This window comes from Solea solea, chromosome 9, assembly GCF_958295425.1.
Source record: "Solea solea chromosome 9, fSolSol10.1, whole genome shotgun sequence".
Lineage (NCBI taxonomy): Eukaryota > Metazoa > Chordata > Actinopteri > Pleuronectiformes > Soleidae > Solea > Solea solea.
The window spans coordinates 11433279-11449025 of record NC_081142.1 but is presented as its reverse complement, the minus strand read 5'-3'; the positions used below and the strand labels follow the sequence as shown (position 1 = coordinate 11449025).

Sequence of the window (15747 nt, the reverse complement as noted above, 5' to 3'; positions counted from 1 at the left end):
CGAAAAGCTGTAGAAGCAGAAGAGAAGAAGCTTGACCACTGCTACTCAGCGGTCAGCATGTTATCCTGTGGGGCCAGTTGGGAGGATTTTTTTGGGGGGGGGTTGGGGGGGGGGGACGTGTAGTGTGTCTGAATTTCCTTTTGATGCTTGCTAGTATTACATTAAAATAAGTCCTCTGTCATTGGTTGAATAGGCTGGACTGCCTACTGTGACAGAGCATGGGGCCTCTCATGCCCCAAAATGAAAGCAGTGTGGCAAACTCCACACAGGGAGGAAGTCAAAATAAGAAGACTTCATTCATAACCTTGAATCCTCACTGAATGTTGAACAAAAAAAAAAAAGAGAAAAAGATGAACTGACTTAATCATAATAAGTTGCAGTGATTAGTATCTTGCACTTGCACTAGACTCCGAGTCACCACGGATCAGGACTCCATGTCTGGTTTTGTTGGCGTCCGCGCGCTCAGACGGCTCCTGCAGACGGCAGCCTGCTCTCCACTGCACTGGCGCTGTTTACTGGAAGCCCGCTCCGCGCTGCCGCAGCTGCCGTCTCTACCTCCACCTTCTTCACCACCAAGTGTCTCAACACTGTGAGTGGGATCCCTTCCAGGGGGCGAGTCGCTGAAACTTTGCTCACATTCAGTCACAGGAGCCGCGGGAGCAGCGTCGGCGGGCGGAACGGTCTTTACTCCTCCACCGTCACCAGACACTGAAAAAAGCCCACACTTTTGTTTGTCCCTTTTTCTTTTTTCCTTTTTTTTTTTTTAGTCAGTCACTCTCTCCTCTTCTTCTCCTCTCTCATATGTTGTTTTGTTGTTGCTGCTCCGGGAGAGAAAAACGCACAGGGGAGCCGAGAATAGATGAGCTGCCCAGAGGTGCATGAGAGGTGTTGATGAGTTTTTATGACTGAGCAGCGTTTGCCATGGACGCGTGTGTCCGGTGCAGGGGGATGTAGTCTGCGGGCAGAGTGAGTGAGTGAGTGGGGGACCCGTCGCCTGATAACCACAGCCTCTGTCCCAGATAAGGGGAGCATGCTTCAGACATGCACACTCCCTCTCTCCGCTGCTGAGGAGTTCCCATCAAACTGTCTTTCCACAATCTGACTTTTACTCACATTTCCTCCATTCACGGGCTCCATTTTCTTTTTTTTTAAACATTTTTTGGCGTCTGTGCTTTTCAAGAAAAAAGGTAAGAACCGTTTATTTGTTTCTCTTCTGCACAGTCAGTGTGTGTTGTATCGCATAACCTGTGCGCATGTTGATGAGGAAACTTTTTTTATTACCCTGCTTGACCCTGCATTTGCTTTTTGGACTTAGGATAATGGTAGGAATCATCGTAACAGCAGCAACAATAATACAAATTATTATTAATAATGATAATAATAATAATAATAGTGAAATGAGACCATGCGCATGTAATTGGCCAACATTTAAAATAATCCCATTTTACATTTTGCGCAAACTTAATAAAGTAGACTTCTTAACAGAAAATTCCCTTCAGCTGTAATTTACATAGTCCGAGTCGATAGTTAATTGAAAAATGGTTAATGAAAAACATGACCAGACGTGGATTGAATTGTTCGGCTGCCGAGTTGATCTTGAATGGAAACTATTTTTAAATAGAGACCGTGTGTGTGTGTGTGTGTGTGTGAGTGAGAGGGGGGGGATCAGTGCGTTTAGTTCAACCAGAACATGTAAACGCTATGAATCTGGAAATGATGCCTCTAAATTAAGGTGGTAGCAGAGTATGTATGATCTTTTTTTTTTTTGGTCCAATCCAATGATGGTGTATTTGGTCTGAATAGGGGTTTATTTATTTATTCTGGGGGCTGTGACCTGTCGGTGTACTTCTCGAGAGAACCCAGGGGTTAATCCATTATAATTGGGACTGGGCTATTTGTCCAAAGAAAGAAAGGAAGGATAGAAAGAAGGAAGAATGAGTCAAGCCCACCCCGCCAGTGTAATAATTCAGTTTGGGCCAGAGATAGCCCATGATGCAATGGTTTCGATGCGAAGGAAATGTCATGGAAATCAATCAAAGGGAGAAATGAAAAATGTAAATAAAGTAGGCGGATTTTTTTTTCTTTTTTTTTTGGCTGCTCACACTCTCAACCTGGAACCTGTAGTCTGCGCTTGTAAAGTGCCAGTAAAATCCGATCATTAGGGCCTGATGAATGTGACCGCGCGGCTTGTCAACCATGTGTTGAAGAGTTGAGTGCAGAAAGAAGCGCACATGCATGCACGCGGTGGCTCGTGTTGCCTGCATGCGCTTTGCCCCGAGAAATGGCACGGTGAGCCGGTGATGGTCTGGAGCAGAGCAGCAGTCCTCACTGACTGATCACTGTGCAATGACACACGTTTAGACCCAGTCTTCATCTGCCCTCTGTTTGTTTGTTTGTTTGTTTGTGTGTTTGTTTGTGCGCCTGATCTAAAGAGAGAGACAACAAGCTGAATCTATTTCTGCCTGGTGCAGGGTTTTTTAAATCCATCTTATTTTATTCAAACATTCTTCATAGCTCGTCTATAGTGGAGCAGTCATTATGATTCAAATGAAGTGTGTTCACTTATGGTTGAAAATGTTGCTCAACCTTCTCCGAGATATAATCAAAAGATGTGTCACAAACACAATGTGAGATTCATTTAGGCACAAAGGCAACTTGAGTTGAGTTTTTAAGATTGTGTAGCAAATGCATGCCTTAATCAGGCTTCAGGGACTACACACTGCTCCATCTTTTGTGCATTAAAAAAAAAAAAAACAACCCATCTGAATTAATGCTAGTGAGAATTCCAACACTTTGTAAGGAACATATTAGCATATCAAAGTGGCTACAGCCTTCACACAATGGACAGTCGTATTTTCCTGTCACAGGTTTTGGCTGAAGCCTGAGAGAAGCCTTGAGAGTGAGTGAGTGAGTGTGTGTGAGCTGGTGAATGTGAAACACTGAAATGTGTATCTTTGCCTCACGTCTGTATAAAAGACATAATCTCACTTGTACATATTTGCACGGACACCAGTGTGGGAGAGTATGTCAGAGCTTTCAACAGCATGGCTAGAAAAAAAGAATAATTAAAATGCATTTCGACATTTTATTTTAACTTGCTTGATTTTAAAGATTACTCTTTTCTTTTTTCTTTTTTTTTTTAAAATATTGTTATTCCATTTGTCAGCGTCTGGAAAAACAGGTGCATGTGCACTCTGTGGACGTGATAGAGACTCCAGATTTAAGAAACTTTCTACTCGAATGTCTCAATGCCTGATATCTTTAGCTCCAGCGTGCCATTATGAGCGTTTCATGGTTGAACCCAGAGTGAGTGCGAGAGTGCATTTTTTCTGTCTACAGCCTTGTTTCCTTTATAGTGCGTCCGGTTTCAAAAGAACTACAGCTTCCCTTGATCTGCGAGAGGACCAGATTGCGTCTCTTTGCTTGTGCGTTCGTTTAGACTCGACTGGATCAGTACACAGCGCACTTATATATTGTGGCTACATGTCGCTCTCCTCCTAACTCTTTATATCACACTTGATCAGCACACGAGACGCCAAAGGCCAGCGAGTGAGAAATGAGTGAGTGAGTGTGAACATATCCAAATTTGTTGCTTCATCCTCTGTGGAGATGTTTTTCCTCCAGAACGGCAGCTGAGATTTTGTGCCATTTTTCCGATACTTGACTGGTGCGTTAAAATGCAGCTTTCATATCCTCCCATTTTTACACAGCAAGAAGCCAGACACTTAGATTTAATTCTCTACACACTCACCACAGTAGCTACATTTGCTCACTTTTGTTTATTTATTTTTTTTCCTCATATGCGAGGATGTCAGCCAGGTGTCTTTTGTGTGAGCAGCGATTGGCAAAGTCCCTATGACTGATTTAAGGGTTGCATTGTGGCTAAAAGGACTGTTTGTGCCAGTGTAGGGATGTTGGGCTTTTATCCACAGCGAACGCCAATTTCAAGCTCGTCTTTGTTTCTTCCTTCACTAGCATTACACCTTTTGTTAGCGTACAATGTGAAAAGGAACGGGGGACCAAATTCAGTGTCTCGCAAATGATGTGTTTGCTACTCCACTGCAAAGTCAGGCAAATGGTGGAGATTGTGAATGTGTGCAAAGTAGATGTTTGCAGTCGAGCTAAAGCGTTTAGATTTACTTCCCATTGCTTATTTGGCACGCAAATTGTAGGCTTGTGTTCTCGGATGCAGTCCTTTTCGGGGCGCTTAACCACCTACATGGAGCCATACTGTGCAGATAACTGTTCGCCATTAAAGGTCATAAACAAGACTGTAAAAGAAAGCTATGGTAAATTTGATGCACTGTACAGGCCTTTGGTGGGCCAGAGTATCTGCCCTTTCATGACTGATTTTATTTTACGATTGGCAATCAGTAAAATGCTGGGTGCGCCAGTGTGTCTCCCCCCCCCACCCTCCCTGCCATTTTGTGAAACATTTGTTTCCACTTGCCAAAGGCCTCTCATGCAGCGGGGGATTCGGTACCCCTGAAATGGTAGGTGAAACTTTCTGCTTGCCTGAATAATTTGCGAGCAGAACGTTACACAGCAAGGACATAGGCGGTGGAAAAGTGAGGGTCAATTCAAACTCCTGTGACAAGAAACAACATGGATATTAGCCGATGGCTCTCGTGTAGTTCCCTGCTCCGGTTAAGTGGCAGCCTTCCTGAGCTTATCTGGCATCTCTTTTTCATTGCTTCCCTAAAAGGTATGTAAAAGGAACGGCAGTGCAAAGTGCAAAACGGGGGTTGTGAAATCTCCCCTTGCCCCGGTCACAAAACGACGCGTATGAGCCAACGGTTTATGCTTTTTTTTTATCTCTTCATTGTGAACATAACACAGTGTTGGCTTTGAATAACATTTGCTGCGTGCCATTAGTCGTGTGTGTGTTTAGGTCACTCCCAGCACTGTCAATATAGCAGTGAACTTAACAGGAATCTGTCCACAGTGTGGGATTTTTTTATTTTTAAAGAAACATTACGCAGGTAACCAGATGAGCAATAATTGCTTTATATCACTTGAATAAATAAAGGATAATTAGAAAATGACAAAGTGATTTTTAATGAAAAAGGGGAAAATTAATTTGTTTTCACAATTACAATTTAAACACGGTAGTAGTTTTAATTGGTATCATAAAATTGCGGGCTTTTTTATATTTAAAGAATTTAAATAATTCACACACACACACACACAGCACTGACTCACTGTTTGTGCTATATGTGAACAGGACTTGTCCTTATCTGTGCACAGCTGCAATGCTATTTGGGAAAATATTCAATTTCTGTGTGACAGAGGAGAACCTGGGAGGCTAGGCTCTGAGCAAACAGCAGTTATTGCGGCTCTGCCATAGCAGCCGAGAGCAAGATCTGGCTGGGAGAGAGACGGGGGGGATCTGCAGACGTCTGCCAGGGGAAGGAGTAATGTCTCGGCTGGATTATAGCAGAGTGAAGCACATCCACACTTAAAAGCCCCCTTTTCCAACAAGACAGGGCTGTTATTTAGGAAGGGTCTGTTTGTGTAAAAACTGCACAGCATTATACGTCCCCCACATAGGTCGCTGTTGTCCTTGACGATTGTGAAAAAAGTTTTCCTTACTGTGCCTTTTCAGTCCTTTTTTAAAAAAAAAAAGGATTTTCAGTGTATTGAAATTCACATCATTCAAATGGCAGTTTTTGTATTTTGATTTATTGTTTTCTCTTTAGTCTCATTGGTGCTGGCTCTAGTTCTAAATGTCTGTCGGATGTTTTGCATACCAGTTGTTTTGAATACATGTTTTGCATTTGAGTAAACCGTGGTGTAGTCCTAGAATACTGAATACAAAGCTCAAAAACTATTTTTTGATATATAGCGTCAGTTGGCAGCAGCAGCGGCATCGACCTGATAAAGCTGTGTGAAAATAAACCCATAATAGTATGTCTTCCAATAGAGGGAGGTGATGGTGATTATGATTACATAAAAGTGTGTGTGGTTTGCTAGTTCCCACACGAGTGTCCTTGTTGATGTAGTGTGGGGTGCTTTAATTCGGGATACCACAGTAGACGCTCACCTGGCGTGGAAGTTTTTTTTTTTTTTTTTATGTTGGGAGTGCAGTTTACACATAATCACTGATTTGTAATGATCACACAGATGAAAGAGTACGAGAAAAAAAAAAAAAACAAGTGGAAGAATTTCAAGTAAATGCAATTCAAAGCAGAGCATTTGCAGTTGAAAACCTGCCAGGTGCATCTCACGGTTTATGTAATATATGCATCACCCACATACTCCATCCTATATGCTTCTTTAGTCGTCTGCTTGATTTGAGAATGTCTGAGACTTGTGGTGTATGACATCTTATTGTACAGTATTTAGTTAGGGAGTGTGGAAGCTTTGTTCCAGTCGTGTAGTTGCCAAGTCAGATGGAGTGTGGCGTCTGGTCTGGGAGTTTCAGAGGAATATCACAGGCATGGTAAGTTGCTAAAAAACTAAGCTAATCAACAAAATAATCGTCTGTTCAATTGCTCGCATGCCAGACACATCAAACACAACCGAGGTTGAAAAAAAAACAATCAAATTATCTCTTAACGATTGCTCATGCTGACACACGAACACTGGTGAGCTGCTTTTGTTTGTTGGCGACATATGCGAGGGAGAGGGAGCTGGTGGTGGCTCGCTATATATTCTTTGTACATTTTTAGAATCTACATGTAGATTATGTATCATCACCTGTGTAAAAAAAACAATAAAAAAACACAATGTTAACTTGCGTTTTTTGGCATAGAAACTGAGAGAACAGTATTAGCCTGTTAATTTCCAACAGTGAATCATGAATCCTGCTGCTTTTATCTTCGCAGTCTCCTCCATGTGTGGTCCACAAAAAAATGTTTCTGTTTCCTCTGCCGGCTAAAGTTTGGCACTCGCGTCTGCTCACTCTCTCTTTTGCTTTCCGCCTCATACCCCCACCCCCACAGATTTTCTTTCTCTTTCTTGCTCTCTCCCTGCGTAGATAATGTCTCTGCAAATGATTTAACCGCCCTTGTTGAGGCTTCTTGCAGTAATTGAACAAGCCTAGACTGGGTGCTTTACAGGAAAACAATAGTCACGTTATCTCACATATCCACAAAACTCTGCCTCGGACTGGACTTTGCCGACTACTTCAAGGGTCGTATAACTGAAGGAAGGAATCTGGGGTTTTTCTCTCTAACACTAAATACAATAAGAATTTGGGGGCCGTTCATTTTCTATCAGCGTGATTTTGTCTGAAGCGTAGCGTGGCTGAGAGGTGAAGTTACTTGCTTGACTTAGGAAAGCATGCAGGTAAGAAGGACTTGGTTACTCATTAATCTGTCTTGACAAATGATTTGAATTCTTGTAGCAATAATTAGTTACTGATTTTACAAATTGTAATAAAATTCCATGTGGACAAATGATGTGAACGCATAATTTGCATGTGCTTTTTTATGATGGTTAAAATCTCGTCTAAAATTGTGTCTCAATCCTCCATATTTGACTGTGTTTGCTTCAGGTTAGAATTGGCTTTGTTTTGTTGTTTTTGGCAGAGCGAGGGGAGCTTTGATTGTGTTGTTGTGGAGTAGGATTGACCTTATGTGTCAGAATGAGGTTTTTCTAAGCCTTGTTTCACAGAGTACTCTTAGACTAAAATGGCCTTAGGAGGAGTTGATCTTGACAGAGATGCATTGTTTCAGGCAGCCAATAAACCACTGCACTGAGTGGGTACATCTGTGAACCTCATCTCGTCTACAGTGTAGGGCTAGCAACAACACGGCAACTGTCACAGCTGCACCTGCTGCTGTCTCCGTACAGAGCATCCCTCTCTGTGGCCCACAGAACCGCATCACTCTTTCCTCCGTGACAAGCCGGCGGCAGTGGTCTCTGCTTGGGTCAACTGCAGAGAATCTTCTTGGGGAAACATTTGAAAACGGAGGACAAAATCAGTCAGTCCCCCAAAAAAGAGATGTTAAAATGAAATTCCTGCCCTCAGGGCTAGGATTTGGTTTCATTGGAGCATGGATATAAAGTCCCGCCTGTAAAACATTGTGGGGTTTACAATTGCCGGCATAATAAAACCTGACCGCCACTTTGAGTGATCATTCTTTAGTGCATTTGTCCAGCTATGGTAACATTGTGGGGTATGATATGACAGCAGCTTGTCTCTCCATAATATTGTGAGTGATGAATACAGATAAGTGGGGCAGAGTCTTTCACATACGCACCGCCCTGCTTGTGTATTGAGGCCATTCAGAAGATGATGTGATCAGCTGAGAAGAGATTCAGGAGCATTAGTGGCTCTTAAATCTTATATGTGCTTATATTTTCTGCACGGCTGCTAAAAGTCACAAAGCCGGGGATCTAACGTCGTAAGAACACGACTAACCCTCTTTGCCTTCACCTCAATTTGGTTCACTGAATGCCTGAAAGAGAAAAGATGACTATTGGTACAAATGTACATCAGGACACAGCCATCATGCTGTCACAAAAAAAAAAAAAATTATTGGACAGGAACAATGCTGAGAGGATTTTCAGCCAGAAGAAATGATGCAACATATCCATTTTCCCTGCTTTCCTGCCAAATTAAATGTAGGAGTGTGAACAGCGATGCAGGGGTGTGACGTGAATGCAGATAGTGTGGGATTAACACAGGTGAAGATTGAGTGACAGTGGCCGGTGACTTCTCTTTACAGCTTTGCTTGTACAGCTGTGCCAGTCCTGGCATTCACTGTTGCCTGTTAGGTCCAATTCCTCTTCCACTGCCGGGAGGAGAGGTAATGAACACCTTAAATACTGCAGATAAGTTGAGCCCCTGCATGTGAATGCAGATTATTGGTGTATTTATAATGGAAAATGTTTAGTATTGACACCTCTGTGTGACGGTGCAAGTTGATCTTTTTGGCATTTGTACAGGAGGAATTCATTTGCAGGCTGCCCTAATTATTCATCATGCCTCCCTCTAAGTGAGGTGTGAGGTAGCTCTGCTGTGGTGAATCCTGCTATAAATCACACATACTCCGCTTTATCCAGAAGACTGACCTGTTTGTCTAATTCAACTATTCGGCCCTCAGCAGCGGTTTTAGCAATTAAGACGAGTGTGAGAACTTCGGCTTGTAATTCTTCACACCTGGCGTGCTATCACTGGGAGGGAGGTGTGGAGCGGCAGGAAGGCATTAGCCACAGAATGACAATCAAGTTTGACATGGTTACAATACAGCTTTCTACAAATCAGAACAAACACATTAAAGGCTTTTTTGATGGGGTTAGTAGGGACTAATAACAAGAACTTGATTATTATTAGAATACAATGACTGGGTGACTGTCCTGTGCACATTGATCTAATATAATGTTTTTTATTGTTTATTACATTGTGTACGTCCATGAATGCTTCCATTTATCTCAATCAGTACATTTTCAGTTCAACTTTTCTTCTTTGTCACACAGAAACAGACTTTTTATATATATATTTTAAAAAAAAACAACTTTACTTGTATAGTAAGCCTTGTTCCCATTCCCATCAATTCTGTCAGACCCATCAATTAAATGGTACATGTTATTTGCTGCGTTAAAGTATACGATTTCTCTTAAAATCATTTCAGCTTTTACAGACTGTTATGCCTGACTGGGTCTACATAAATCCGCTCAATAAAGTCCAAAATGACTTTTATTTTACAAGTGATTGGAGACACTATAGCTAATCCAACACCAGCTATGTATGTAAAAAATAAGCATTTTTTTTCCCCCTGTCCTGAATCATCCTGTAATAAAATCAAAGACCAGTGAAATGATGACCAGACAGAAATCTCTGAATGAGCTGCGTGAAATCCAGAGCCGTGCGTCTGTACCCGGCAACACGTGTCTCGTTTTTAGCTTTAGCTTCAGCAGCTCAACCAATGAGTGGTAATTTTGTAATAGCCGGTGCAAAAGGAGGGAAAAAGGGGTCCGTGTAAATGGGAGACATCAACGCGTGCATTTTTTTGTCATTTGCAGAAGGTAGAGCCACTGGCATGTCTTGTCATTCATCAGTCTGAGCTGATTACTTGTGAATGTGGAGTGAGCTTACAGGATGTGGCTTCTGCAGCCATTACCGTCCGAAATAGGTCCAGCAAGCCTGGAGGTAGGTGAGGAGCTGCGGCTCCAAGAGGCAGAGAACCTGCCTGAAGGATGGAAAGCTTTGCTTTGCTTTGCTTTGCCCAGAAAGCTGTTTGTGAGCGTGGTGATGTTGTAGTTATTTTTGATTTGATTTTTTCACTTCAAAGGCTTGGCGCATGATGAATCCCAGGAGCTCACGAGATGAGCAAGATTTACACATTCACCCAAAGAGGCTTGTGGATTCCATGTGCATAATGTAAGGCGAGCGTGTGCAGACTTGACTTGGGGACAGACCGTTGGCGTCATCCAAGTGCATTGTGTTGGTTACCTGTTAGACTTTTTCACTTGGGCAGGGATCCATGCACATAAATCCATAAATACTTTGATGGTCTGACAGGCCGTATATCCATAGATGCGATGTCCCACTGGGATGTGTCCAAGTATTCCCAGTGGCCAGCGCAACACTGCATATGCTGTTATAATTCCCCCCCCCGCAACCCCCGCGCACACCCGTCCCTGAGCAATAGCCCGTAATAACCACCACAGCTGCATACTTGGTATTTAAACTTTAACAGAAGTTAAACATTTTGTGCCAAGACAGAAGTGTGTAATGAAGCTTGCAGAACACAACTGATACAACTGGAGCATGCAGTAATAGCCCCCAAACAAAAGCGCTAATTGACACTGTGGATATTTTTGGTGTATAGAACAAAAAAGTATGCCAGAGATTGGGGAATGAGTCAGAGGACATGACTAAACTTTTATTAGTTAGTCAAGAAATTTCTGCATAAAAGTTTAGTCTATTTGCTGGTTTTCAACCTGGTTCCCACAGATCCACATTTGTAGTAGTTCACTGCAATTAAACTTTAGCCGACTACGTGTAGTGTCATTGTCTGTTAGCAATTTTTGTTGTGATTTATTTTCACTCTGCTGCAACGGTTATACATTTAGAGTTAGATTTCATACATATGGTTAAAGTTATACCCTTATTATTGATTATGCTGGAGCAACAATAAAACTCCTCTAATATAATCTGCAGGCTCTTTATTATGTCAAGAAGAAGTCCGAGGAGATGCTCTTTCTGAGGATTCTTCCTCCCAAGCGACGAGTATTACCATCTCTCCCACAAATTGACTTTTTTTTATCACCCTCACTTCATATTCATAGTCAGCTGTAGCAATTTCACTTCAGTGGATTACCTATGTTTGAGATTAAAATCTATGCTTTACATTACATTCCGGCGTGGCAGCTGAGATTTGCAAGCCTTTATGCAATCCACCATTATCTGGCAATTGAGTTTGTCAATCTTTCAGCGTGTTTGGGACTGTGAATCCCTTTTGTGATTCAAAACAGGAAGGCCTTGTGACAGGGAGATGATTTCCTTGAAATGCTTCTCACCTGCTCCTGCCTTGTTACTCCCCTTGTGTCTTCAGATTCTGACTTTGGTTCAGTTATTCAGAGAAGAAAAAAAAAAAAAAAAATTACAAATTACCGTATTTATCCCCCTTTTGTTATCACAAAATAGTAAACACATATTAAACATAAACATGGTGCCGTAGCGGTGGTTGCTGTAGCAGTGAGTGACGGTTTGATAACATGTTTATTTGCAGGTGTATGTTTTAAGTCTGAACAATGGTCAGTTTGTAGCAGGGGGATATTCTTGAAAAGAGATATTTGATGCTTTTTAACCAAAAATGCCGCACATTCCTTTCTTATAATTGTCCCTGTATCGTCATATTCTACCACTGGTGTGCCATCTATTAAGGATAACCCCAGTGTTTGCGAGTTGACATCTCTCTCTCATCCAAACTGAGGCGGAAATTGTTCTCATATTTAAATATCTACACTCTGTCAGTCCCAAAGTGAGATACTGCTCCATTTTACAGTGAGCCGGCAGCAGTAAAATCCTACAGCACCTTAGTTATTAAAATAGGGGGCAGGAATGAGCCAATCTGTGCTTGTTTGCATCACAATCCCCCACATAGTGCTGATGTTATGCTAATGAAGACGGTGGAGAAGGCTCAGCCCCAAAACTGTCCTCTCTCTTCACAGCTGAAGGTGGGGAGAGGGCAGGGATTAGTGACACTGAAACTGCACAAGGAAACCTAATGATGCAGCCTACAAAATTCAAATGCGATTCAAATGAATGTTTTTCTTACGTTGCTCTGTATACATTTCATAACGGGGCTTGTCTCTATCTTTTTTCTTTTTACATTTTCTCTCCTTTCTTTTTTGAGAATCAGTTTTTCGTTTATTGTGCAGCCGAGTGTGTAAAGCATCAATTTCTGATGCAGCAGCCGGATGCCTCTTAGACATTGTCTTGACATGTGTCTTTGAAAAAAAGGGCCAATATCCCTTCATCAGGTTTAACAAGCACCATTACCTGTCAGGGCAGTACTGAGTGAAGGTTTAAGGCTGACAAGTGATTGCATCCAGGAAAGACTACACCTACTTCTTTTGTCTGAGCGCACTGACGAGACATTGTGCTATACCTTGTTTTAGGTTGACACACGCCGCTTCCTCTGTCCGACGAAGGCATTCATGCCATGTTTTAGATTGAAAATAGATACAGCAGCACTGGGACAGAGATGTGTGCGGAAGAAGCGGGCTATAGTAGAGCCCTTTCTCTGCTGAAATCATTTGTTTGCTATTGGGTAAGGTCCTCATGTCGTTTTCTATTTTCGGTCAGGACTGAGAATATGTGGCACCCCTTATTTCGGTTGTTTGTCCTTCCTCTAAGCAACAGAAGGTTAAATACCTCAATTAGACATTGAGCCAAGGCTGGCCGTATTATGCACAATGCCGTTCCTGTGGAAGAATTAGCACCCTTCAAAAATGTAAATAGCCACCAATCCCGAGATGCAGTCAGTGCTTTTTTTAAGGTTTTTGCAGCGTCTTCGAGACACGGTTTTCTTTATTAGGACAAACGACACAGACAAATGCTCCAGTGCAATGATGAGATGAATCCAGTTCAAAGCTATTATGAAGCCTTTGTTAGAAGGAGGAAATGTAGCTCAACAACCAAAGCAAACAAAGAAGTGAACAAATTTGGGGCTTTTAGGCTTTTGAGATGTGTATTGTGCAAAACATGGCTCTGTGTCTGGATTGTACATTCAGTGGAAGTCAAGTATTATTTAATGACACATTCGAGCGAGGTTAAACACCCACCATCCCCCAATTTATACCTCGAGATAAGTGCTGTGTGCTTCTTGTTGTTTCTCATTTTGCTAAAATGAGGAAAGGCATAAAAACCGATGAATCGCTAATTGTCCCGCTCACTTGTCTTCCATTTTAAGCATCAAGCTCACAACTCATCTTCCGGGTTACCTTCTTTGTGTTTTGTATTGCTGCACGCTACCTTAAAAAAAATGAATCATTCTGTTTAATAACACCTCATGATCTCCATGCATTATTGATGTTGTGGCCCTTAATAGAAGGATAGAGCAGGCTTTTTAACCATTCAGTTGCTCTTTGAAAGCTGGGGTGGGAGGGTGAGGGTTGGGGTGAGCTGCTTACTGGTGCATATCTGAGTAAATACAGCACATTATTACCAGAGACTAAAACAAGACCCTGTGCATCCAATATGACTTGGACCCTTCTCTGCAAACAAACACTGCTGTATTTAGTTGAGTGGCACCACAACTAATTAAATGCAGAACCCGGTAACAGTTATTTCACTGAGTGTAACCCCAATGAGCAAATCTCTGACCTCCACTTGTTTACTTGTTCACTGCTGTTCAGCTTCAAGCAGGCTGTCATGAATGATTTAAGCAGTTTTATCTGACACCAAGTGGTTGTGTCTTTGAATGTGCAGTCTGTGTCGCCGCTGCTCGACTCCGCTTACCCACAATGCCGTGTATTCGTTTTGCATGAATGCAACAATAATGCACTCGTGCTGAAATTGAGGAGATGAGTTGGGGAGAGTGTCTGGGCCAACTGCCGGGCTCAGTTTTGTATAATCCCTGATTTTTTAAAACTAATTTAGCCATGGTTAACTGGATCACACAACAAATGTTTCTTTTATTGTGTCCTAATGCGCTCTCCAAGCACAAACCCTCCAAGTAATTTATATGCACATTGTAATTGGGCTGGGTGTCTGGATGGGGGAGTATATACACTACATACTGCATATGCTCTGTGTATTCCAAGGTGAATCGTGCTGTCTCAAGGACTTATTGGACTTGATTGGCAGGTACTATCGCCATGAGATGCCCATATAATGGCAGGGCTCCCATTCCTGACCTTCCTATTTATCTTTCTGTATTAATGTCAGCCTATTAATTCCTAAGCGCAGGAACATTTGGCAAAGACACCGTTTAACAGCCCTGGTTAAATCATTCTTATCTCAACAGACCTGAAAGGAATAGTTTTGTGCTATCAGCAGGTGGAAATGACATTTGGAAATTTCATTTGAGATAATCCACTTCACTTTCCAGTAAAACATCAAAATTACAAGTGAAATGTATGGAGCCTGTATTAAAACTTTGTTACCATAGCAAATCACCTGGCTATAATCCATGTGGACAGACAGGTGTAGGTATCTTTCACCGCTAATAGGATTTTTGTTGCACTGCTAAAGTGATTATCCGTCTGTGGAGTTCATATGCAGTATATTCAGGCAGCGAAGGAGAAATATAGCGCAGGAAACGCCTCAGGAAACATTTGAAAACAACATGTGAAACATACTGTGTACAGCATATATTCATATTGACATTTTTTAAATGGTTAAACACAGTTTCCCTCATATTTAATACTACACCTGGAATAGAGAATTTCCCATTCCATGAAATATTTTTTTTTTTTCTACAATGCCCTCTTTTTTTTCTTGTAGCCAGAGAGCTTCAGCGTTTGGTTCATAGTTGCTCCATTTAGTATCCATAGGCCCTGACCAGTGGGGAGTACTTTAATCGATGAATTGAGTGGCTCATAAAAATGATGACCGTAGCAAACACTGAGACCAATGGGCATGACGGCCACCGCGCCTTTGTCACCCACTCTTTTTGCAGCGTGGCTTTCATGAGAACTGGCATTTTGTTTGGACTACTGCACTGTGTGAATCGTCAATACATATTTGTTTCCAGTGATATTCATGTTTGTTTTAAGGAGTTGTAATTTAAGTTATAGCCTCTTTGGGGGTCCGAGATTAGTACTCGGGACTCCTTTGTACGTCTCACCAATAAAATTAAAATTAAAAATAATATGAATGACCTCCCTGATGTAGTAAGTGTTAGGCCCTGGCCGAACTGGCAATAAAATATGTCAGACCATTACGTAACTACTTAATAAATGAATAGCATAGTCCACCTCCACTATGCTGTTGTTTTCCCCTTCTCTGTGATGCATATAGTTGTCTATTCTGTGCCCCCCCCCCCACACACAAAAAAAAGTCATGCGGTCCTGTTGAGCAGCGTGTTCCCGGTATTTCAGCGGCTGAGCTCCTGTCAGGTCAGGGCCGTCGTTCTGGGCACCAGCAGTCAAAGAGTGTGTGGTTGGGTGTCATTCAGCTCCTCTGGCCCTGTGCTGCCTTCAATCATTCCCTCAGCAGAGGGTTTAGCCTCTGATTCCTCTCTGCCCCATATTTGACTCAGTGGGGCTCCAGATTCATCCGATCACCTGCCCAATCTCTCCCCTCAGGAGTGTGAATTTTCTGATTTACGCTTGCAAATTGTACAT

The 15747-nt window shown here is 42.2% G+C and overlaps 1 protein-coding gene across 32 annotated transcripts in view; it reads left to right on the top strand.

The window, feature by feature from the left end:
• Nucleotides 1-244: 244 nt before the first annotated feature.
• adgrl2a (adhesion G protein-coupled receptor L2a) overlaps nucleotides 245-15747 on the top strand; it is an 89245-nt gene continuing 73742 nt past the window's right edge. For 11 of the 32 annotated variants that reach the window (XM_058639231.1, XM_058639227.1, XM_058639235.1 and 8 more), the window contains exon 1: nucleotides 247-1187. The gene's annotated coding sequence lies outside the window, so the exon portion shown is untranslated. Of the gene's footprint in view, nucleotides 1188-7130; nucleotides 7291-15747 lie in introns of those variants that run through there. The other 21 variants (XM_058639250.1, XM_058639247.1, XM_058639258.1 and 18 more) reach the window with 5 other exon arrangements.